Raw genomic sequence first — 27,115 nt, forward strand, 5'->3', positions numbered from 1 at the left:
GTTCGTAGTTACCGTTGTTTTTGGTGTCTGCCCCCAGTGGGTAAGTTTGGTTCAGTGGGAATGTAAGCTTCCTGGTGGAGGGGACTGGTGCCTGTATTCTGGTGGATGAGGCTGGCTCTTGTCTTTCTGGTGGGCAGGACTGCGTCTGGTGGTGTGTTTTGGGGTGTCTGTGAACTTATTATGATTTTAGGCAGCCTCTCTGCTAATGGCTGGGGTTGTGTTCCTGTCTTGCTAGTTGTTTGGCATAGGGTGTCCAGCACTGGAGCTTGCTGGCTGTTGAGTGGAGCTGGGTCTCAGCGTTGAGATGGAGGTCTCTGGGAGAGCTCTTGCCAATTGATATTATGTGGGGCCAGGAGGTCTCTGGGGTCCAATGTCCTGAACTCAGCTCTCCCACCTCAGAGGCCCAGGCCTGATACCCGGCCAGAACACCAAGACCCTGTCAGCCACACAGCTCAGAAGAAAAGGGAAAGAAAGAAATAAAAGAAAAGAAGATAAATTAAGTTATTAAAATAAAATTAAAAAGTAATAAAAAAAAAAAAAGAGAGCAACCAAACCAGTAAACAAATCCACCAACGATAACCAGTGCTAAAAACTAAACTAAGATAAACATAAAAATCAAAAACTGGTCAGTCACATACAGCAATCCCCGATTCTACAATTGCTCCCAAAGTCCACCACCTCAATTTTGGGATGATTTATCGTCCATTCAGGTACTCCACAAATGCGGGGTATATCAAGTTGAGTGTGGAGATTTAATCCACTGCTCCTGAGGCTGCACAGTGAAATTTCCGTTTCTCTTGTTTGTTCGCACAGCTCCTGGGGTTCAACTTTGGATTTGGCCCCACCTCTGCGTGTAGGTCACCTGAGGGCGTCTGTTCTTCCCGCAGACAGGAGGGGGTTAAAGGAGCAGCTGATTAGGGGGCTTTGGCTCACTTTGGAGAGAGGGATACAGAATGCGGGGCGAGCCTGCGGCAGCCGAGGCTGGCATGACGTTGCAGCAGCCTGAGGCACGCCATGTGTTCTCCCGGGGAAGTTGTCCCTGGATCACGGGACCCTGGCAGTGGCGGACTGCACAGGCTCCCGGGAGGGGAGGTTCTGGAGCTCGTTTAGGCGGTGCTCTGAATCCCCTCTCCTCGCACACCCAGAAACAATGGTCTCTTGCCTCTTAGGCGGCTCCAGACTTTTTCCCAGACTCCCTCCCGGCTGGGCTATCCGTGGCGCACTAGCCCCCTTCAGGCTGTGTTCACGCCGCCAACCCCAGCCCACTCCCTGGGATCCGACCTCCGAAGCCCGAGCCTCAGCTCCCAGCCCCCGCCCGCCCCGGCGGGTGAGCAGACAAGCCTCTTGGGCTGGTGAGTGCTGGGCAGCACCGATCCTCTCTGCGGGAACCTCTCTGCTTTGCCCTCCGCACCCCTGTTGCTGTGCTCTCCTCCGTGGCTCTGAAGCTTCCCCCCACCCCCCATCTCCGCCACTGATGGGGCTTCTTAATGTGTGGAAACTTTTCCTCCTTCTCAGCTCCCTCCCCAAAGTGCAGATCCCATCCCTATTCTTTTGTCTTTTTTTTCTGTTTTCTTTTGCCCTACCCAGGTTCGTGGGAGTTTCTTGCCTTTTGGGAAGTCTGAGGTCTTCTGCCAGCATTCAGTAGGTGTTCTGTAGGAGTTGTTCCACACATAGATGTATTTCTGATATATTTGTGGGGAAGAAGGTGATCTCCACATCTTACTTGTAGGTCCTCTCCTAGCTGATTTTAAAGATGATAACATTTTAAATAAGCATTTGTCTGATGCCGTATTATATCCATTAGACCCTTTCTGTGCATTTTTGGAAATAGTTTTTATATTTGTATGTATATTGTATGAAGTATGTAAATTCACTGGAATATTACAAACATTCCCTGTTTTATTTTAGATTTATTTTTGTATATGCTAATAGTATCTTATCTCATTCCTATACTTCCTTTTGAGCACTATCCTGTATCTCCATTGTTTTTCTTTCTTGTACATCAATACTACATTTTATGTTCCACTGTATTTTATAAAACTGTTTCATCTCAGCAGTTTTTTGCTTTCTCCTCAGATTTCACCTTAAGGCCTTTTTGAGCAATAGAGTTTATCTTGCCGATCGATAACTTAAGGTTTTCATAAAAAGCACTCTCTTCTCATCCAGGAGCTCATTGGTCTGGTATCATAAAAACAACAATCGAAAAAAAAAATCCACTTTTTGAAATAATGTGGTATTAATGTCATTTCCTGTATCATTCTTTCTTTTTCAAAGTTATGGCCATAAATTTCAGTCAGTACTCTCAAACTACTTTAAAAAGTTCAACAGTTACAAGAAAATGTTTACAAAGCCCAAAACTAATATACAGAGATACGTTATGAACATTTCATTGTTTTATTGTCCTTAGAAAATAATCACATTATATAAATGCATCAGTATATAATATATACTCATAATATGTTCATAAAATATATTTATGAACATAGTCAGATGTATTAGGGACATACATAAAGTATCACCCTTACTTTCAATATTTTAATAATATTTAAGATATTTACTTTCCAAAAAATAAAGTTTCCTCAAAATATGGAATAAAGGAATCCAAAATGACTATATCTTCAGTAGTTTTGCTATGTCAAGGGAGAAGAATCATCTAGTATCTATTTGGTTCCAGTTCAAAAGCTTAGAGTTACATGGCTGTCAAGATTTTCCTTATCTGATGTTGTTCTTGCCTTATAATTGTTTTAGGGGAGGAAAGATAATTTCCCCTCAACTGTTTCATGTTCTCAGCTGAGACTCCTGTGATAAAAGACAGACTAACAAAAAAAAAAGCAAACAAAAATTTATCATATATACCTCATGTGAACATGGGAAATACCCAGGAAAAAATAAGTAACTTCCAGAGATGGCTTAGAATTCAGACTTAAATACCATCTTAATAGGGTAAGGGGAGGGGAATGTAGGTCTCTTAGAGGAGAGTAAATGATTTTTAGGAAAGTTGAGTGGACTCAGAAGAATAGATGGAAGTTACTATAATTTATAAAAAAGTCTCTTTGGGTGTGATATCCATTTCTGGTCTCCTCTCCTATAATGAGTCAGTCTTCTCTGGATGTTGAAACTCCTGGGGAGGGGATTTATGACAGTTAAGCTCCTTTTGGAAGATCTGTCTTTAGGCAGATAAAGGGTGTTCAGAGAAATCCTTCCCCTGCATTTGCTGTATTTCAAGTGCCTACAGCTCAAAATAATCAGTATATGAAAGTGGCATATTTTGTGATGGCATGTCTTGAACTCCTACAGGCATATTTTGGGATGGCATATTCTGCTACCCTTCATAGTAATATGGAAAGTATATGATACATGAACATGAAAAGTGTTTAAAATTCAGATTTAGAGCAGAAATAGCTGACTGCCTAGCAATGTAAATGTAATCAATATTTAATATTATGATAAAATTCATTGATGAAATCTAGAAAAATAATTATCATTTATATATAAATAATATTTGTATTACTTTTAAATTAATGATTCTTATAAAACTTATCCATTTTATGGAATACAGTTTACAATTTTCTTACTTGAAATTTTAACATTGGGAAGAGGCTGATTTATTTATTACATATAATAAAATGTATAATTTATGTACAGCCCAAGTCAGCAATGCTTTGGTTATTTTTACTTTTCCTTGTTTGTTGTGGTGATATAATCATTATATTAAAAGACCACAGACTAAATGCAAAACATCTAACCATTCTCAGCAAAGACATTCGCAGACCAGCTTCATTTTTTCTGCCTCCTGAACAAAGCTGACTGAGATATTCACTTGTTTGAACTGTCTCCAAGAGGTTACATGGTTCCCATGGAGGGCTTGTGCCTTAGCCCGCAGCAAGCTAATAAACCTAACTCAGATGAACTATAGGTCTGTTTTTGGTGATCTTTGATTTGTGAACTTCAGTAGGCCATTCAGTTGTCAAGAACTTAACTGCTGGAGTTGACTTCATGTTTTCAAATACTGCACTCATTCACCCTGTACCATGAGAGAAATAGACTTCTTCCCTTCTACTTTTAAGCTACTAGGTTATAGTTTCTATTGGATTGGCCAAAAAGTTCGTTCGGATTTTTCCATAATATTGTACAGAAAACCCAAACGAACTTTTTGGCCAACCCAATATTAGTAATAGTATCTTAGCTTAGCCTAAGTATGTGTATGTGTGTGTATATTAGTATATATGTACATATATTAAATCCAAAGACAGAACAACCCATTACTGCACAGAATTTATTAACAAAATAAATAAAACAAATTCCTTTCAAAGTCCTCTTAATTCCTGATACACTGACAGTTGAGTATCCAAACAAAAAGAGACAAAAACAACAATCAAAGTAACCCCCAAAAATATATATAGAAAAAATGGAAAATTTTCTCCTGTGTAAAATGAACAAAGTAGAGAAAAATGTCTAAAAAAGGAACCAACTAAATGGAAGTTATTTTAAATTATTACTTATATATTGTTATTAAGGTTTATTTTTCCTCAGCATATTTTATACAGTCAATTCTTAATACAGTTTGAAATTTTTGCTTTCACGTGTAATATCATTTATTAAGACTCTCAATATTTTGGTAGCTATGTTTTACAAGCATCATATTTAGTGTTTCAGATAATATTTTACATGGATTCATCATAATCTACTGTACAGGTCCTCCACTGTAGTCTTTTGACTGCTTCTAATTTGTCATTATATTTAAACATTTGAAAAGTTTTGCACATAACTTTTTATACAAATTTTCTCAAGGTAGAATCTCAGGAAGTGAAATTGTTAAATGTACACACGTTAAAGCTATTGTTGCATATCACCAAACTGCTTTTTAAAACCGTTGTACGGGGCTTCCCTGGTGGCGCAATGGTTGAGAATCTGCCTGCCAATGCAGGGGACATGGGTTCGAGGCCTGGTCTGGGAAGATCCCACATGCTGCGGAGCAACTAGGCCCGTGAACCACAATTACTGAGCCTGCGCGTCTGGAGTCTGTGCTCCGCAACAAGAGAGGCCGCGATAATGAGAGGCCCGCACACCACGATGAAGAGTGGCCCCCACTTGCCGCAACTGGAGAAAGCCCTCGCACCGAAACGAAGACCCAACACAGCCATAAATAAATAAATAAAAATTAAAAAACAAAACAAAACAAAACACCATTGTACCAATTTATATCCACAGTTCTGTATGATAGTACCTATTTTTCCATATTCTAGACTTTCATTGATTTTGTCATATTTAAAAATGATAATACAAGAGTTAAAGACAGTTGTCTTTTGTGTTCACTTATGTTTACCCTCAAGCTGGCAGGTAATAAGAGCTAATTAAATATGTGAATTAATGAAAAAATTCCATTTTCATTTTATTTTTCATTGATCTCATTGTTAATAGGGTTTTTTCCTTAAATTTGTATCATTCATTGGCATTTATTTATTTTTAATATTTATTCTTATATTTACTCAGTTACATTGTAAAACAAAGACTATCAGGGAAAAAAGTAACCTCAGAATTTTTTATTGTCAGGAAAGGGAACACATAGTAGTGAAAAAAAATTCACTGTGTAGTTTGCCAGGGGAAAAATTAAGGGACTGGTAGATACTAAAAAGAAGGGGGAATGACTCATTAGGGATAAAAGAAAATATCTAAATATGTCCGAATGAGTCCATAGATCTGTACACAATTGGTTAAAATAAATTCCATTGCCTTTTGGTCAGGGTGTGTCTACAGTTAGGTCCAGAAAGGGTATAGAACAGAGGTCACACAAAGTACATGGTCTTCCTCAGTTATGGCAGGGTTTAGAACTAGCTTTGCTAAAATACAACATCCAGTTTGGAATCTCCCAAGGCAGTGCTAATGTAAGTGAAGACTTTATATAATATTTTGGAGACTTAGTGTTTTGATGTTGACTCGAAATAACTGTATATTAATTAATTCATTAGTTAAATCTACTCTTGCTTAAACTTGATTGAAAGACTTCATCTTCTCTTGTTTTTATTAATGTAAAAAAATTGTCTGTGTGTATATGTGTTCTATCAGTAGACAAACATATTAGTATTCTTCTGTGATTTAAGTCTACTTCTTTTAGGCAGGAGAAAAAGTTCTTACACACCCATATTTTAAAAGGGCCCAGCATTTCAGATTTTAACCCCCAAACAAATTTTGTTATGTATTCAGAATGGAGGTCATACACACGCATGCGCGCGCGCGCGCGCGCACACACACACACACACACACACACACACACACACACACCCTTATTTGAATTGCAGCAAGGTTGAAATGGGAGTTGGAAATACACCAATCTGGTCACTGGAAGAATAACTTTTCCAAGTAATGGAAAAAGTGCTGAATTGAGTTTGTTAGTGTGCTTTGTTGTTTGTTTATTTTTGTATACAGCTCGCATGACTGTGGACTCTGAGTGGACAGTTGGCATGAGGTTTTGATAACTCAGGCCTTTCCTTCATACCACAGGCCCACCAGTTCATTCAGCAATAGTATGGGGCTAACCATTTCAATAATAATTAAATGGTTTAACATATATAACTGCTCAGAATAGTACTTACATATAATAATTGTTCACTCCATTCTTGTTTTTATCATTATTCTATTTCAAAATTGGTGCTTATATAGACCTTGATATTTTCACACTGAATTCCCTTAAGTGTTTCAGTTAGTTGAAATTTCTCACACTCTGATAAACAGTTTATTGCCATTATTGATATATATTGTTGATGGAAATTTTTATATTTTTGGTGACTTCTTGTTACTTTATTTGGAAGTTTGTTAAGAGTGTATCATAGTTGTTAGCCTGCTGTCATTATACTTGAGAGTTAAATTTTATTAATTCTCCGAAGTCATATATGTAAATGCAGAAAATCTGAGAAATCCGAAGAAGCTAAAACAAAAATTAAATAAATAGCTCACATCTTTATCACTGGAAAGTAACCCTAAGAAACTTTCAAAGTCACCTTTCCACCTTTCCTCTTACAGATATAATTTATACAATGAATTGTATAACTATTAATTTTCAACGTAATGGTTTTTTTCCCCACTCAGCTTTATACTGAATTTCTCTTTTTATTATGATAAAGAGTTTAGGTTTCTGGTAAATATTATATGCCTTGATTTCTCACAATATTGAGACCACAGTGGGTTTTATGGATGAACCAATAAAGAAATAAAGGACCTCATACTTCTCCTTGGTCCTGTCTGTCCAGTCCTCTAGATATCCTTTGCCCTGTTTAACTTTTCCTAGCCTTTAATCAACTTCTGATTTAATTTATTTACTATGGTTGTTGTTTACAGTTTATCTCTCTCAGACTGTAAACATTGCAAGGGCGACAAGATTGGATTTTTTCATTGATTTCTTGACTCCCTGAAACAGTGCTTGATACATAGTAGCCTTTCAGTAAATGTTTGTGGAATAACCAAATGGATCATTTCAAAAAATAGTAAACACCTTTCAGTTAATTAAGCAAGAAACTGTAAATCTATTGAGATACTTGCATAGATGGGATGCCAGGTAACCAAGTCTAAGAAAAGACAGGAAGTAAAGAAGCATCTGAGGGCATGAGGAAGGGTGCAGAAAATGCAGCATCTGTCTCAAAGTGAAGACGGTCTACTGACGGTAGCCGTTACTCCTGTTGCCACAAAGCTGCAATTGTTAATTTCCAGCCTAGTCCTGGCATTGTTGGCTAGAGATTCAGAGTTCTTTGAGAGATTGCTAGCTTGGGGAGACTCAGTTCCATTACCTGAAATCTGGTTATACAAGTGAGAAGGGGAGGTGGTCTTCTTGGCTTCCAAATTGACAGGCAGCCAAAATGAATTACTCTACCCGTAAGAATACAGAAAATTCAGAGTAATTCCATTCCATTAAAAAAAAGTCATTTAAAAAATAGTTAACATGACATGTTAACTAACAAGTTAACATGATATATTAACTTATTAACATTTAAAAAAAATTTAAATACTCATTTTAATAGATTTAATCCTTCCAAAATCAGACTGTGCTGCTTCTCTAGAAGTTTAAATATATCTTTTTATCTCAGGAAATAAGGTATCACAGTTTATTGCATGATTTATATTTAAATGTAGTGATTTATTAATACTTATTGATTATTGTTTGTTCTAATATTTTAATCTGCTCTAAGAAGGACATCCATGTTGTTGTTGCATGTAGTCAGTTCAGTGAAATTCAACCATTTATTGACCCCATCCATTTTACGTGTGTGTATATAACTTTATCACATCATTAATTTTGACCCTTCTAAAAAAGATGTTCTTGGAGTCTGGGACAGTGTAGTATGAAAAATTAAATTAAATATGTATGTGTATGTATGTCTATAGTTTTGATGTGTGAAGTTTCTTTTTCCTTAGGATATTATGGATTTTTGCCTTTTGAGTTTTTAGCTCTCTTTTATCACATTATTTTTCATGTATGATCCAATCCTGCTCGATGTCATAAACTGAGAATTCTCTTTCCCTCCACCTCTAATTTACATAAGTCTGTTTCTTCCAAATGTATGTATATGTGTGTATACACGTTACATACATACATACATTTGGGAGAAAAATATATTTGAAATTACAAATAATAAAATACATCATAGTTTATATGAAAAGTTTTCTTTATAGAGATATATTTACTTCTAAAGATAAGAAGGACAGCTTTTTATACAGCAGCATTTCAATATTATTTCCTCTGAAAAAGGATAAAAAAAAGACCCTGAACATAATTCTGACAACCACTTGCACTCTAAAAACCACTTGCATTATCTTATTTTGTAACCAAAGTGGATATTTATGAAAATTTAATGCAGATAATGAAGCATAGCATTACACATCAACAAGGACACCAATCATGTGTAAAAATATGAAATGAAAGGACTGTAATTTAATGGACTACAGAAAAATAACAGTCTTATTCTTGCACTTAGCCTGGTTTCCCATGGAAACAAGAATAATAAAACTACCAAGTGCTCTCACACTCTAGGTAGCAAATAAAAGTTAAATAACAACTATTATTATTAGGCTGTCAGTCAGACTGTCAGTCTCTGTAATGTTAATGACTTTGGCCTTAGCAGCCAGTTTCAGCAAAGTTTACAATGGTCTGGGTCTCAGTGCTGGCTAAGAATATAAAACGTCAAGAAAATAAAAACAAATCTATCACTGAGATGTACAAAGAACAAGTGACAAGAGGGTGTTAGGAACTTAGCATTTATTCTTCATTTTATACTATGTCTAGATGCCAAATTTTGAAACAAATTGTATGCATGTCCCCTTTTTTGCAGATTATGTGGACCTTTTTAAAGATTCATATTGAAAAGAAATTTAATAAAATACATTACCCTTCTAATAGATTTGCTTTCCATATGAAAATATGCCCAGCAAATTCATTGTAACTGCCTAAGTAAAAAGTTCTTCAGTCTTTCTACTGAAGTTCCCTATACCATCTTGCTGATCAGAAATTCTGCTGAAATCAGCTATGAAAACCATTTTTTTTCCTACTCATTTTACTGTTTCCTTGGCCCACATCAAAACCATTGACTGTCACTAATTTTCAGCACAGTCCATGCCATCAAACAATACCTATCTGCCTCTTACTGTGAAAAACCTCATTCATTGTCACTTTTCAATGTCACTGATTTATTTTGAAAACTGCCTTGTATTTTCCTTCTCAAGCTCTTTTTTCTCTCTCTTAGCGAGTAATAATTACCATAAAGAAAAACATAAAATACCAACTTTTAAGTTTTTCATTCTCATCTTTCTCCATGCTTTTAATATAGTTACGTGTATCACCTAACAGTTAAATCTACAAATTGCATCTTCACAGCAACAAAACCAAGACTCTTCCAGAATTCTTTAATTCAGAAAGCTGTGTTTTACTTAATCGAAGCATATATATTTTTTCTTATCTAAGAAAATCTGTATATGTAGGATTTGTGTGTCTGTTAAGTTTTTTGCTTTTGTTTTTTGTTTTATGTATTTCTATTTTTTGAAAGAGCAGCTTAAAGCATTCTGCAGTAGTTGAGTCTGTGGAGTGTGGTGTTCGATTCGCTTTGTCATTTAGAGCCTTTACACTTGTCCCATTCCCTTCCATCGACTCTTCTCATGATACTCACTTTTCATTCTTTACTTCTAGATTAAACGCCACCATCCCAGAAATCCCTTCTCTGGTTGCCTTCTCTCCATAATTATTATCTATCAGCACACTCTTAATTTCACTTCTTGTTATTATAGTTTACCTGTACTTTTATAAATCTGCTTTACCTGTTTGAATGTGGAAATTGGTGGAAAAACATCTGGCCTCGTATAGCTAGATCCATCCTCTTAAAATGATGTGTCAGAATCTATTGAGAGAGATGGCAGATTAGTGATACCTTCCAGCACATGAATACTATTCATTTACACATTTATTTAATAATAATATTTATCCAAGTGTTACTTTATGCAAAGAACTGGCTTCACTGTACTATGGTCAAGGTATGCAATTTAGATAAGAAGACACATGGTTTTTGAAGGGGAAAAAATGAGATACCAGCAGGCAGTTTCACTAGAATGTGATAAGTGCTGTGGGAGCATATGGTGAGGGTCAGAAAAAACTTGAAGGAAAAGACTTGCAAGCCAAAATGAGAAATGGGGCAGGATTTATCTAGGTAATAAGCAAGAGGAAGATCTTTCCAGATAAAGGGAAGTACATTTACATAAAATGTACATAAAGTACATTTACATAAAATTGACATTAGGGCGTGTTTAGGAAACTTACACAGTTGAGTACAACTAGATTATAGTGTACAGGGCTGAATGGCAAAACATGAGCTGGAGAGGTAAACCAGCGTCCTACCATGACAAGTCCCATAAGTCACGTGAAGTTAGGGTGTCTTTTATTGTCATCTACCAAAATTGTATGGGAATATTAGAAAATGGTGACTTATCTTTTAGATTAAATCATTCAATATAAGGACCACATCAGAGAAGAGAGAGCTAGACTTTTCATTCTATTTCTCGTATGTATACATCACACTTGCTTTACAAATAAAAGCTAAGAGCGTCACTGGATACTGGGTCTTGATGTATGTGAAGGACAAGGAGGATTTTTGGTACATTTCTTCAGTATTAGGCAGCACAAGCTTTCTGAATTTTCTGTAACCCTCTGTATATGATGAATAAAGGTTATTTCAGTACTTCAGAGCAGTTTCTGTACTAAAGAGCAGTTTCACTTACTAGCTGAGATTTTTCACAAACCTAACTCATTCGATTCCATACCATCTCATATAGAGTTCTTAGCACGGACATTTATTAACATTTGAATAGCATCAAGGCATAATCCATCTTATGATAAAAGATTTGTATAGCTTGTAAGTGCTTCAAGCTTCTGAAACAATCTTCTCATCTGTAAAATAAATATGCTTTTTGGTCAACATCTGCTCCTAGTTACAGGGATAGAGCCAGCATCAGAAATCAGATCTCCAGAATTTCAGTACAGTGTTTCTTCTATTACATCATAATACCTTTCTCAGTAGCTGGCTAATGTATGAGAGATAGGATAATAGCTCCCAAGTTTATTTTTCTTTCTGTAAGAAGAAGAAAATGGATGGGGAAATTGAAGTAACTTTTATAAATTTTACTATAACTGTTATTTTAGTTTGTGTTGATAGCAAGTAAGGATTCAAATATTACATTGATTGACTCTATCCTGAGGTATAAGCTATTGTCTTTAAAAAATATAAGAAGCTATCAATTTGGTTGGCATACATTTGTGAAATTCAAAGAGTTGTATGAAAAGCCTACATCAGAGATAGTTCTACAACAGAATGATTTAATGTAGACATAAGATCAGTGCATTTATTTTCAGTAAACATACTTGCCATCTAAAATTTCCCACACAGTAAAAGCAGAGCAGATTAGTTCAGAATCTTGCATCTAATGAACTGATATCAAAAACCATTAGTTTACTTTGCTGTGTTCAGCTTTGGTGTGAGAGCAAAAAGATGCTTTTCTTTTTTTAAACTTTGATGTGATTTGTTTCCAATGACTATTTATTTTATTTCATTTTTACATAATGATGCTCACTCTTTGCTGTATTTCATTTTGGTAGCAATGTTTTTGCTAATTTAATGTTTGAAGTGGAAAGTCTAATAGGCATGTGGTTATCTACTATATAAAATTACACTGCAAAGAGAGGTATTAAATTCATAGATACACAGATACACAAAATACAGAGTAATCTAGGTGGTTTACCTGTGAATGAATCAAATAGGAAAATAGCCCACAGAAACACATCAGAGCTTTTGGGGGAAAATGCAGCTACATAAATGATGTTAGACAAGTTGGAATAATGATTGGACTTTCTTAATTAGTTAATATGAAACTCTGATTGTCTCTAGGTCTTTGTTTGTCTCTAGCTCTTTGTCTCTGTGACCTTTGTTTGTTGTTGCCTTTTAATCACTATGCAGGGACCCCTTTGAGAATTAAATTACTCTTTAATCTACTATTAGGCTGGTTGTTTTCACTTAAATATTTTTAAATATTTAATATATTAAATTAATTCACAATGATTTTTATAAAGAAAATTTTAAAGTAATATTCCTTAAGTATAAAACATGTTGCAGTATTTGATATCTAATGTAATATAAACATCATCAGTTTTAAGGCACACCAATATTTTATGTATCACAAGGAAAGAGTGCAATTGTTAGACATACTGATTGTTACATACATCTCAATTTCACAGATGTTTAAATCGTGAGGTGTGTCTAGGATAAATGTAAGCTTAATTAAACAAAAACAAAAGGAATCTGACTTCTTCAGACTGTTCTTCAATGTTAATAATTTTGGAATGTCTGAAACAAGTCCCTAGTACGTATAGCAGATGGCAGCAAAGAGACATGATCTGTCTTGTTTGGTGTTATGGAAGGAGCAAGCCATTAGTGATGGGCTGTGCTTTATATTCTTTACAGTACTAAGCTTTTAAAGGCTGGGGTAATGTTCCTTTCATAGTCACATCAGCCAGGCACTGAGTCTCACAAAGCCTTTTGTTATTGTACACCAAGGAGGAAAGGATTTATAATCCTTCATAAATATGGCAAAAGGTATTGCATTAGAACTGTCAGCAGTCCAAGCAAGCTTTAGAGAAAAGAATGCAAAGTCTACCATCTCTGTATTGGTCAGGTTAGGTTACGCTTTACTGTGGTAACATCCTACCATAGCTCAGTGGCTTAGTACATCAAAATTGAGTTTCTTGTTCACCTAAAAACAATGAAGGTTTTGAGATTTCCCAGGGTAGCTCTCTTTAGCATAGTGATTAAAGATTCAGGTTTCCTCTGGCTTTTGATGCTACAGTTTCCTTCTATGGCCTCTGAGGTGGTTACAAAAAAACCAGAGGGAGCCAGGGAGCTACAGTGGAGCATGTATTACATCCATTCAGATTGGCCAGAACTTTTCACGTGACCATGGACTAACCAAAAAGCCATCTGGGAAGTGTAGTGTAAGTCACAGATCTTTAGTAATCACTAAATTTCCAAAATCTTTCTGTAAAACTCTTTCTTCCAACATTTATCTATTAGGAATATTTTTATAATACATTGCTCTAATGCTAATAAGTAATAAGTAGTGACATCTAGGGTAAGATGGTAAGATGTGTATAATTATACCAAAAAAAAAAAAAAAAAATCTTCCCTCAGGCCTCTGGTAAAGTTACTTTTTTTCTCCCACCCTTTTCCTCACTTTGAACGTAAGTCACACTTCTACTGCAAGTACCAGGCTTTCAGAATAACACAGATTTATTTACATTTTGCGTTTCTCCTGTCAAGACTGTGTTCACTTTGAGACCAGGGTCTCGATATGGTTCATTTGCGTTTCTCCGCAGTCTGTTACTGAATCTGTTATAGTACACATTCAGTAAAGCACAGTATTAAATTTAATAGATTTTTTTCCCTTAACTCCAGTTATAATCCTCCTTTTTTAAAATTTACTTTTTGGGAAAGTTAAGTTTCAGTTCTCTTGATCCTTTTACCGCACGTAAATTATCTCAAATTGAAATAATTTTATTAAAGAGGATGAGCATTGAAAATTATGAGTTATGTGCATCTGACAAAACAGAAGGAAATGATTGGCCAAATTCATCGTTATAGCAAGTAGTCATAATTGAGAAAGTTGCAATTATCTAGGAATGTACAGACTTGGGTTCACTCTTGATAACGTTGTGTGAACTTGAAAGGCTAATACAAATTTGCCAGTTCTCAGTTTTCAATCACTCTTCAGCTGAAAACTCATGAGAATTTTAGTTCTGCTTTAGAGTAACGTAGGTATGTTCTCCATGAGTGAGACTTATATGACATATATTATTATTAATGCTAATGATATATATTGGGCACTATTATAATTTATGCTCAGATGAAATAAATTTAAGAATTATGTGCAATCTTAATCTTTCAGATAACAGGAGAAATGAGGTTAGTGTTACTTTATATTGTCTATTATGGACAAATGGAACATTCTTTTTAAAAATAATAATACAGGACTTCCCTGGTGGCACAGTGATTAAGAATCCGCCTGCCAATGCAGGGGACACATGTTCGAGCCCTGGTCCAGGAATATCCCACATGCTGCAGAGCACCTAAGCCCGTGCGCCACACCTACTGAGCCTGCACTCTAGAGCCCACGGGCCACAACTGCAGAGCCCCCGTGTCACAACTACTGAAGCCTGCGTGCCTAGAGCCCGTGCTCCAGAACAAAGAGAAGCCACCGCAATGAGAAGCCTGCACACCGCAATGAAGAGTAGCCCCTGCTCACTGCAACTAGAGAAAAGCCCGCGCGCAGCAATGAAGACCCAACGAAGCCAAAAAATAAATAAATAAAATAAAATAAATTTATGAAAAATAAAATTTAAATTTTAAAAAATAAAAATAATAATACATGTTTCAGTGTTTTATAGAGATATCTTAATATACATGTCTTTTAATATTTTATGGTCTATCAGAATAAGTTTGATATTAAAGAACATGAAGTTATTTGTCTTTGGATCGTTACTTAAACAGAATTTATATTACTAGATCAGCACAGTAATTGTAGTCAACTGCAAGAAACCACATGCTCTTTAAATTTAAAGCAACAGAAACAAAAACCTGTGACAATTTAAGCTGAATTTTAAAGTTTTGCTTTCTTTAATTTTATATAAATTGTAAAATTAATCTTTAATTACTGACAATCATATGAAAAACTTCCATAGCTGTTCTAAGTGCCAGGCACCAATTACTCTACAAATATTAACTCAATTCATCTTCATAGCAACTCTGTAATATAGGAATTACTAATATCCCTGTTTCACAATTGAGGAAACTAAGGCACAGATGGAGTAAACTGGCCAAGGTCTGGGTCTTCATGTTGTGAGTTTTTAAAAATTATACAATTTAGTATCTTAAGAGTGAAAAACAAAAGTGGTCTGATAAAATATTCAGGTAAGAGAAACTGCCTACCATTTTGATCATACAATTCAATAAATAGTAGAAAGTAGTGGATGGGTAATATTCCATTATATATATGTATATATGTATACATATACATATATGTGTGTGTGTATATGTGTGTGTGTGTGTGTGTGTATATATACACCACATATTCTTTATCTGTTTGGCTGTTGAGGGACACTTGAGTTGCTTTGTAAACTTTGTTGGCTATTGTAAATAGTGCTGCTGTGAACATTGGGTTGCATGTATCTTTTCAAATTTTCCAGATAAATACCCAGGAGTGGAATTGCTTGATCATATGGTAGTTCTGTTTTTAGTTTTTTTTGGAACCTCAATACTGTTTTCCATAGCGATTGCACCAGTTTACATTGCCACCAAAAGTGTACAAGGGTTCCCACAGGGAATATAGCCAGTATCTTGTAATAACATTTAATTGAGTATAATCTGTAAAAATACTGAGTCACTATGTTGTAAACCTGAAACTAATACAATATTGTAAATCAACTATATTTCAATAAAAAAAGAAAGTAGAGGAAGGAAAGAAGAAATGTAAACAAGATAAAAGGAAGTCAGAAAAGGCAGAGAAGTAAAGAGGAAAAGGAGAAATAAGATACAAAAATGTCAAGGATCAGTCACAGTTATACTGAAGAATAAATTGTGCATACTTATTTACATTTATATAAATATATATCAAAATTTATCAACTTTTGATAATTGTATTAGAAAGCACAATTTGACTATATGTTAAATAAAAGAAAGCACACTTTAATTATGGAGACAGAAATAGATTAAAATAAGAAGAGTGGTGTCTTAGTCCATTCAAGCTGCTATAGCAAAATAACTTGAAATGAAATGTCTTAAATTAATGATCTGTTTTCAACTTGAGAAACTAGAACTATAAGAGAAAATTAAACTCAAAACAAAATAATGGGAAGCTATTCATTTCCTTATAAATATCACAAAATCTAATAAAAATGAAATAAATAAAAATAATACAAAATTTTTATGAAGCATGTGGAGTCTGGCTCCTGGCTAAAAACCTGTGTGATTTTTCAGACCTGACCATAGACAATTACGATGCCTTTAACTGGCAGCTTCATCAAGGAAAGCTGCCCTCGCTGTACTAGGCTTGGTGCACAGCCAATGCACTCCAGTCTCTGAAGGGAGTTGCAGTGAAGGACTCAGGCTAGGACTTCAATTGAGTTTGCATTGAAACTATAAATGAATTTGGAGTAAACTGATATCTTAACAATGTTATATCTTTCAATCCTTGAAAACAGTATATCACTCAGTCTATTTTTCTTTGATTTTTGGCATAAAGTTTTTTATACTATTCTCTTAGTATACTTTTATGCATCGTAGATACGTGGCAATATACTAATTTTATTTCTCATATTAGTAAAGTATCTTTTATTTCTCTCTTTTTTTTAAAATCACTCCAATGACAAATTTCTCAATATTATTTACCATTTCAAAAAACTACCTCTTTTTACCTTTTTTTCTGTTGTCTTTATGTTTTCAATTTTCTTGATTTCTTTCCTATTCCCTTTTTTTCTGTTTATTTTGATTGGAAAGGATAAAGGAAGCATTCTCTATTTGCATATGACATTGTTGTCTACATTTAAAAAAAAGAAAAATTATGAAAAAAAAATGAACAAGATCTAGGTATTGAGTTTAGTGTGTATAGATATAGGTGCAGGAATATATATATATATATATATATATATATATATTCCTATATTATAACAACAAAGAATTGGAAAGTAAAATTAAAATAGTATTTATAATAGTATCAATAGTAAAATATTTAGGGGTAAAGCTAACATATTATGAGAAAAAAATCAGGCTAAACAAATCATTAATGAGAGAAATCAAAGAAAAATAGATTAAGTGATATACTGTTTTCAAGGATTGAAAGATATAACATTGTTAAGATATCAGTTTTCTCCAAATTCATTTATAGTTTCAATGCAAACTCAATTGAAGTCCTAGCCTGAGTCCTTCACTGCAACTCCCTTCAGAGACTGGAGTGCATTGGCTGTGCACCAAGCCTAGTACAGCGAGGGCAGCTTTCCTTGATGAAGCTGCCAGTTAAAGGCATCGTAATTGCCTATGGTCAGGCCTGAAAAATCACACAGGTTTTTAGCCAGGAGCCAGACTCCACATGCTTCATAAAAATTTTGTATTATTTTTATTTATTTCATTTTTATTAGATTTTGTGATATTTATAAGGAAATGAATAGCTTCCCATTATTTTGTAGACCTGATTCTAAACATATGTATGAGAATTACCTGTACTTCTGGAGGAACTCATTGAAAAAACTGAAATCAGGACATGTAACATCTCTTTAGGATCATTCTTAGATAACTTTTTCAACTTAACATATGACTCTAATCTATTCAGATTTTGTTCACCTTCTTAAATAAATTTTAGAATTTTATATTTTATTAGGGTTTAATAAGGGAAAAAGGAGCACTTTATGCACTTCAAATATCAAGTATTTTAATACAGGGAATTAGACGTGCCTGCGTTCTTTAGAAGGACATGGAGGCCGGCACTGACAATCTCAGCTTCCTGCACCAGCAACACAGAGGATTCCAGAAAGTTCACCTGGAAGCGGTTGAGACCCTCCTGCCTGCTGTCCTTGAACATGTCTGCCTGCAACTGCCTGCAAGGAATACGACGTTGCCTGTTTTTCCACCTTTTATATCTCACATGAGGGCCTCTCCTAGGACGTAGATAGGAATAAAGACATGAGAGTATGACAATTTACGAGAGATATTGTGAGGTGTGCAAAAGAGGATCAAAACAAAGTGACAAGAATTGTGAAAAGAAGGTGTGATGCTTTATTGGAGAACTGGACAGTGGAGTTAATAAAACAAGATTGCCCCAAATTCCATGATCTTACATTCTACCCAACAAGGGTAGATTCTATGCCTGTGGGACTAATAAGCTTTGCTTTATGCATGGGCCTGAATAGTAAGAGGTCCAGGCAAAGCTTAAGCAAGAGAAGGAGTTAACACGTTCAGTTAATTACCACCATGAGGAAAAAAAAAAAACAAACTCAAAGCAAGACTTCAACAGATCATTAATCAACACTGTCATCTTTCTACCTAGAGAATAATATTAGGATTAATAAATTCATAAATACAAGGAAAATTGGTAGAGAAAATCAACTGAAAGTCACTGTTACTCAATAAGAAAAGAAGAGATATTTTAGATATTATTTTGAAGATTAATATAGTATTCTACATGAGATATTGGTCCAGAATAACATGTTTTTCAAAGACATTTTTGGATTAAAAATTGCATTGCTTAGTAGAAGTAAAAGAGGAATGCCAAACAAGATATTCCAATTACTTAAACATATTTAGGTGGCCCACATTAAAAAATAGACTTCTTTTTCTTCTTCTTTGTATTAAAGCATCCAATGCAGAAACTTGGCCATGGTTTTATTTTGTACTAGACTTTTGCCTTTCATCTTATTCTTCTAAAAATCTGTTCCATGACATAGCTCTCCATTTGTCAGGTCTATCTGGGTAATGCAAGATAATTAAATTTCAGCAGAACATGTAATTACTGTTGGGAGTCCCTCTGCAAGATTTTCAGTTTCTCTTTAGGGATTTAGAACTGAACAATGAATAATTTTGGTTTAATTAAAATTCAAGTATCAAATCCCTCAAGGTTCATTTTACAGAAACCTGCCAATCAGTCAACTTACAGACTCATAAAACTATTGCTCACTCTGTGACTGTCTTCTCCCCAATGTTATAACCCCCCAATGAAGGACTTTTGTTTGCTGATATTTCATCCCACATATCTTGCAACTTGGAAATCTCATAATGAAAGAAGTGACATACTATTCCAAATTAATGAGTTATGTGCAGCAAGCACTATAGTCCCAATTTGCAATAGTCTCTCTTGGATGATATAAGATGACAATGTGGTGATTTTCTTTCTTCTTTCAATATTTTAATATATATTATATATATATTTATATATAGTTTGCATTAAACTTGAAAAGTAAGTGACCTAACTGAAACTAATAGCATATGTAAGATATTCACTCACTTAAATTTTCAATAAGTATATATTTACAATCTGTGCTGTGGGCAAGCTATCTGATGAAAGTACAAAAGAGAAATAATACAAACATGTTTTCTGTCGTAACAGGCCTAATAGGCTGGTGGGGAAAGCAAAAAATTTAATAAGAGGATAGTGTAATGTGAGAGGGATGTATTGACTAGCAGAGTGAAGGGTATGACAAGATGACCCCCAGTGAGAAAGCATCAAGGAAAGTTTAACTGATTGTCAGCTGACACTTGAGGAATGAGTAGGAGCTTAGCAAGTAGAGATTGTGAATGTGTCGCTATATGCCTTAGAGATGTGTTGTAGGGAGGGGGTGCGGGGGGCATATGGAGAAGGAGAGGATTATCCTGGTGAAAGAAATAGTATGTGATGTTCATGCTTAGAGGAAGCACAATACTTTATAAGAACTAAAATATATTTCCTAGAGATTAAGAGCTACAGGGGATCCAGATTAGTATAAATAAATAAATAAATGCCTTTAAAAATATAGGCTTTGTTTTAAGAAAAATGAAAGGAATTGATTTTTAAAGAGAGAGGTGACAAATATTACTTAGAATTATTGTCCATCTTGATGATATGCTCTCCGTAATCATAGAAAGTATATTAGATTTCACTTATAGAATGACCAGCAAAATGCAGAATTTGATATTGGTTGTAAGTGAAGACTGTGTGTATCTTTAAATTTCACACTTGGAAAATACGGCCACAGTTTTCTTCCTACTTCTACCCAGGCCCATGTTTGCACCTACTATGGATATAAATACATTAATAAATATAACAGTGTCCTAGGTAGGGAATATTTTCCACAAAGGTGCCATTTGGCGTAAAGACAAAGGAATAAACAGTTATAAAATCCACTGAATATTTAAGTTGGTAAATAACAAACATAAGTATGAGTAAATATTTTATTTTCAGAGAAGTCGTTGAAGCATTCAAGTCAGATACCCCATTTGAGTCCTGCTACCAAAATAGGTAAGCAAAGGGCTTGTTCAAGAGAAGAGCAAAAAGGAATTGAATATAAAGCGCATAAAAATGCCCCCCCCAAAGTGACATAAATGTCACCTGTGGTCAAGTTGTGAAAATCCATGAATGTCACGCTGAAGAACTGGAGGGGTCTTCAACATAAGTTAAAATTAATGTGGATCGTATTGTCTTTTCATACCTGAGAAGTTTTAGTAGGACCATCTTGTTTATGCATCAGGTTAATATTCAAGAAAGGTAAAGGAATGTAAAGAGATAAGATTTAAATTCAGTCATAATTTCATCATCTTATGATCAAAATATAATAAAAATTTTTAATAATCTGTACTCTTAATAATAATGTGTCCTATGTATGGGCAGAACAAGAAAAGAGTAATGCAGCTTCTGATGTATCCTAGATATGGAACTTGAATTATAGAACAATGGCATAATGATTATAGTAACTATAGAGTAACAAAGGCATGTGTCTAAGTATATTACCTATGTTACTAATTCTAATACAGATTTATTTTTGGTTTTTTGATGTGCCAAGCACTGTTGAAAAGATTTTGCCTGGATTATCTAATTTTTCTTCAAAGCAATCTAATTAATTTTTTTCCTATCCACGTTTTATGAATGAAGGTTCTAAGGTATAAAACAGTTAAAATTTTTTCCCAATTCCCGCAATGCTGGAGGCAGGATTCTGAGCAAGAACTGAACTAACCTAAAATCAGTGTTTTTATTTTCTAAATATACTACTTTGTAGTAAAACTAGAAAGCCAGCTTATAATGGTTCTTGAGAGTGCAATATTAAATTTTCAGGAATTTTCTAAATCATCTTGGTAACTTGAAATCACCTGCGGTGGAGATATTTAAACCACAGAAACCTACCAATGTTTCAAACAAGGGTCATTGTTTGGAGAGCTGGTTGTTAAACATTTACCGGCATGCATGTAGATGTATTGAGCCTCATTGGTTATGACTGGAGGAGAAGCAAACCAAAGTAGAGTCACAGGGTCTGTCAGTCTATATGTGTATATTCTGCAGAACACTGAGAAATCATTTCTGGTTTTCTGTGACGAATAGAGCTCGGGAGATGAATTATGTAAATCATATACACTTTAATTTAGAGTGTAGATGTCTGGACAAGCCCACACTGTGTGAGGGGGTTGGAGGGACAAGGGAGGTAATGGTTAAGAGGAAGGCAGGTTACTTGACTAGAGGCAGAAGAATTTGGTTTTGTAATAAAAAAAAAAATAAAGCAAATACATTGCATCAGAGTTTATCAGAGTAAGGTTGTGACTGTTATTGGAATGTCCTGAATATCAGTGACAATTTTCCTCCCTGGTAAAATGTGCACATGAGACAAAAAAAGGTGAAGAACTGAAGCAAGCTGCTAAAAACAGAGGTGTTGCACTCTGGGAAGTCACTGCTGACCAGGAGAAAAGCTCTGGTCTGAGAAGTTCAAGAATAGGTTTCCAGAAGTTCAGGGGGGAAATAAATAAATAAATAAGTAAAGCCTTACAGAAAATCTACCATGGCCTTGAAATCTGGATGTTTGCTTCTGATTACCTGCAACAAATAGACTGCCGGGTATTTCTCCAGCCAAGATGAGTTTATTCAGGATCAGCAGAGAATTGCAGTTCAGGGTCTGCAACCATGGCGAGTCGTGTGCAAGACCCCACAGGGCAAGAGAAGGAGAAGGCTTTTACAGGGTGGACAAGGAAGTTGGGAGGGCCATAGTAAACAGAGTCCAGGGCTTTTCACCGGCCGAGTCCTTGCCAGGAAAGAAGAGGCGTCTTTCTCCTTCCTGTTGAGATTGGCTATTGTGCAGGGCCTGAGAGCTCCCCTTTCTGGTCTCCTGCTCTATTTAATTGAGGTTTCTGTTTATTATTTTTTTTTACACTTCTTTCCTTTTTTTGCTAAACTCTGGGTTGTAGGAACTCAGAATAGACACATCCCTTGTCTTTATTAGCACTTTAATTTCAGACTAACTTTACTTGTAAGAGGAAACACCACAATTTTATAAAACAATAGAAAAAATATTTACTATTCTTAGAATAATCTATTTAAGCTAAAGTTTACAAAGTTAAAAGTTTAACATAATCATTAGAGTTGTTTGGCATCTAGATATATTTAGATTTCAAATTCACCTGCTGATTATTGGGAAACTTCTAGTCATTTGATTAGTAAATTAGATTTAGCCTATTAAGTTCTTTCATCATGAAGTTGAATATAATTTGCTTGTTCACACAGAAGTATGGTTTTTCCATGCAATAATATTGAATCTTTATAATTAGCAATTATTAAAATAAATACTCCTTTTAAAAGACCCTCTTGATCCAAGAACTGATTACTATGGCATTATTCAACGGAGGAAGAGCTATTTAACAAATTATTATTTATCAATGTCTCTGTATCTAGATAGACAGCAAAAAGTTTATTAGGTCTTTGAATTCAAATTCATGGAAAATACATGTTCTCATGTTGCATATTAGGAACAGAAATGATTGTAAAAATAGCATGTTTTCTTCTTCTACCATCCTAACATTTTTGGCATTATACTTTTTTTTATTAATATCTGACACTATATTTGAGTAGCATTTTGGAGTTTACTAGATGCTTTCACATTCAGAAACTTGCTTGGTAGTCATACGTATTCTGTGAGATAGCAAAGTAAATATCAAATAGAGACTTCATAAATGAAGAAATCAAGACACAAAAATATTAAGAAACTCTACCCCAAAATCATCACTACGGTACTACAAGCAAATTTATCTTCTTTTATATAAGCCCCTTTTCCCACGGTCTACCGTGAGAATGTGTAGCCTGAGTTTGTGCATCTGTGTTGTACTGTTGTTTAACTTTTACATATTGTCATCAGAAAGGGAAAAAGAGGGAGCAGAAGAAAATTAGAATGGAGTGGAACAATAATAACAACACTGAAAATGAAAGAAAGAAAAGGAAAAATTTTTGAGTTAGATATTTCTATAATTCAACATTGCATAGTGACTGGAAATGTTTGCTGTTTGTAATTAAAAGTCCAGTTGGAAATTTTCCTGTATTTGTTTCCTGGACCAGTTTCTTTGTGAGTTTAAGCATAACTGTTTTTTTTTTTTTAAGTTGTAGCAAGAGTAACATTTTGTGAAGCAAACGTTGCTGAGCAGCAGTGTTCCTTTTATTGCAGCATTTCTCTAAGAACTGAGTAAATTAGAATTTACTCCACAATAGTGGATGAAATAGATAGATACACTTTGATCCAGAGGGAGTAGAAGATACGCTGCATTATCCCCATATGCTTTGTGAAAACTCTATTATTCATTTTAGTATTCCAACAAAGAGTAATTTGTAAAAGTTGTATGTTCTGCAGTCATTTTGTCAAGTTGCTAAAGCTCACTGATTTCTTTAGGGACGGCTTCAACTGCCATGCCATTCAGGACACACCCAGAGGGCAGCTCATTTGACAGTTGTTTGGGGAAACATATTTGTCTGAGTATCAATTTCCTGTCACCTTACATGCTATCTCTATAAATTATTAAAGCAATTGTAAGAATGGAGAACACAGTGATTTTTCAAGATGCAGTATTCCCTGTGCTTTATTTGACTATAATAAAAGTAAGACTTTCTCCTAAAGCCATGATCCATTAAAGCTTGTATTATTTGGTCACTATTTCTTGAGCCATCGTCTTTTATAAATGTCTACCACTAGGATAGGACTTTCTTCTAAAAGTGAGACAAAGTCTCACATATTATTTAGTAGCTTAATGCTTCATAAAAAAAGTGAATACTTATTTTTGCAGCATTTTGATTTTACAGAGAAAAATAAACAACAGAGAAATTAAATGACTCTCCAAAATCATCCAGGTAATTTAGTGGCAAAGAGTGGAGAGGTATTCAGAGTTTTTACTTGTCTCTGCTCCTTATTGTGTGACCTGAAGAGCCTTGGACATAGAGTTCTTACAGATTCTATTGCATTTTGTTCAGAGAGCATAGACTCTTGTTGATAATTTTGCATTTATTGATATTCCCTTTGTGGTATAAGTATATACTTGTGTATATATATGTATATGTATATGTACATAAAGATAACGTGTTTACTACTTGTTTTGTGCAGGATTCTATGAATCACTTATTTTTTTAATGGTTAAAATAGTAAATTTTATGTTATATATATTTTACCACAATAAAAAAAATTAAAAATAAAGAGTCTGGCCCTAAATAGCTTTATCTGCAGCCACAAATTCCTTTCCTTCTCACCAACATGTACCTTGCATTCTACTCTGCTATTGAACTGCTTGACCTGTGAAGGTACAACATACTTTCAAGCTTTCCTGGCTTATGAATGTCTTTTAAATAGTGTGTTGATTGTGTTAAATCTTTGTATCTTAACTACTTTGTTCTGTTTTTGAACTACAAGATTATGAGCCAGGATTATAATTTCTTCCTAAATAGTTACTTTTTATCATTAAGAAAATAATTCATTGTATTAGCCTTTATCCTACAGTCTATTTTTATTAATATGGCATCAACAAGATTTTTGTTAGTATTTCTGATATGCATTCTATACCCTTACCTTCAATTTTTCTGTATACATTCATACTTTCCATATATCTTTTTTTAAAATTATGTACTAGGATGTAAAAAATATGTATTGCTAGTATCATTTTTGAGGAGGTGCTTTTAATATTTCCATTTATTTAGTTGCAGGTATAATTGAAGTCATTTCTTTCATCTTATTTTGTATTTTCTACTTAGTATGCTTTTCTTTTATCTTCTTTTTCTCCTGTCTCCTTCTATACAATTTATCAAGTTTTCTTCATTACCTTAATTTATTCTACTGTTTTGAAATTTATACCCTATCTTTCTATTATTTATATAGCTAAACTAAACCTTTAAGATTTTAATAGATATGCATGATTTATCACAGTCCAATGATATTATCTCTCAAAAGCACTATTTCTGTTTCTCCCCATCCCCATAGTATTCTCCTTGTTTAGTCCTATCTTACTCTTAAAGATCCACAAATAAACATTATTGTTGTGAATATTATAATTTATAATGTTTACAGACTTTTAGTCTGGTAGACTTTATCGAAATTTTCAGATACATAACAAAGCAAAAGGATAATAAAATGAACCCCTGTGTAACTGTCACCAAGCTTTAGCTTTCTAGCATTCTTATTTATGTGTTCTTCACACAGTGTTTTCCGCTGCAGTATTTTAAAGCAACGGCTAGCGTTCATGTCATTTCACCATAAACATTCAATTTAGATAATAAGAAGGTAAAACTTTTTAAACATAATTCAAATATTAGTGTCATATTACTGCCCCCAAAATTAATATTCTCAGTTATTATTTTTATCAAAAGATTTAATTTCATTTTCTTTTAGAATATATGGTTACACATGGTAGTTATACATTTATGCTAATGGACATTTATCTTTTCTTTCTTTTTACTCTTAATATACCCAATCTGCCTTTAATATGCCGCTTCTAGATGGATCAGGGTGTATATTTTATATGTTCTTTGACCTTGGTTGATTGTTTTTAAAATCTGGGATACCCAGGACTTTCTTTAATTGCTGAAAGTTCATAGTCATTATGATCACAAATATAACCTGTTTTATCACCCTCTTTAGAGTAGCCTGTCAGACATATATCCCAAGCCCTTTACATCTGTTCTCCATGTTTATATGCTTCTTTCATTTTTTTTATCTCTGTATCTTTCTCTCAGTTATTCTTTCCGTTCTGTCCTTTCTTCAGCTCTGAAAAACATCTCTTCAAGTTGATAAGCTTTTCAGTTCTTTACAAACTTTTATTTAATCTGTCCAGTGAGTATTTAAGTTTTGTGACCATATGTATTCATATCAAGAAGTTTTCTTTATTTTTCATTCAAATTTGTGTTCTTTTCCATTTCTCTTTTATTATTTAATAATGGCTTCTATTCTTTCTTTTACCTTTTTATTTATTCAACTATGTTTGTGTCTCAAATTGTTTTTTATCTCAAATTCATGAGGTGCTAATTCTTCTGTTTATTGTAAACTGCTAAATTTCCCTCATGGTGATTTATTTCAACTTATGTTTTATAATTTTTGATACTGAGTTTGCCTCCTATAAGGTTTGATTTTCCTGTATAAGTTCAATGCTTGTTCTATAATTGACCATTCAAAAATGTGGGGAGTTGATTTTTTCAAGGCTGCAGGGTTTTATCCGTTATAGCTTTCTCGTCGTTTTCATAATTTAGAGATCCATTAAACATGGGCATTTATAAAATTTATCATCTTATAAACAACATTTCACATAACATTTTTTTTTTCTCAGTCACAGCTTTTCTTTACCACATCACAGCCAAGAAGAGGATGTTTTTCTAATCCCCCTTTCGTGACTGGGCATCTCATTGATATGTCGACTTTATACAGAAGGCTCAGTAGCAGTCCTGCTTGTATCAAAGTCTGACCCTAGCCCTTAGGCCCATATCCTTTCTACTGTCCTCATTAGCTTCCAAGTTGTTAGCTCCCACTTAGTGCACTAGTGTTGAGTTACTTCTTTATCTCTGATGGATTTGGGAT

At 34.3% G+C, this 27,115-nt stretch overlaps 1 long non-coding RNA gene across 1 annotated transcript in view; it reads right to left on the minus strand.

Annotated features, from left to right (window-relative positions):
- LOC309647507 overlaps window positions 1-27,115 on the minus strand; it is a 330,406-nt gene that overhangs the window by 195,009 nt on the left and 108,282 nt on the right. The gene's annotated exons all lie outside the window — the stretch shown is intronic.

The sequence above is a fragment of the Balaenoptera physalus genome (genome assembly GCF_965194825.1).
Source record: "Balaenoptera physalus genome assembly, chromosome: 18".
Lineage (NCBI taxonomy): Eukaryota > Metazoa > Chordata > Mammalia > Artiodactyla > Balaenopteridae > Balaenoptera > Balaenoptera physalus.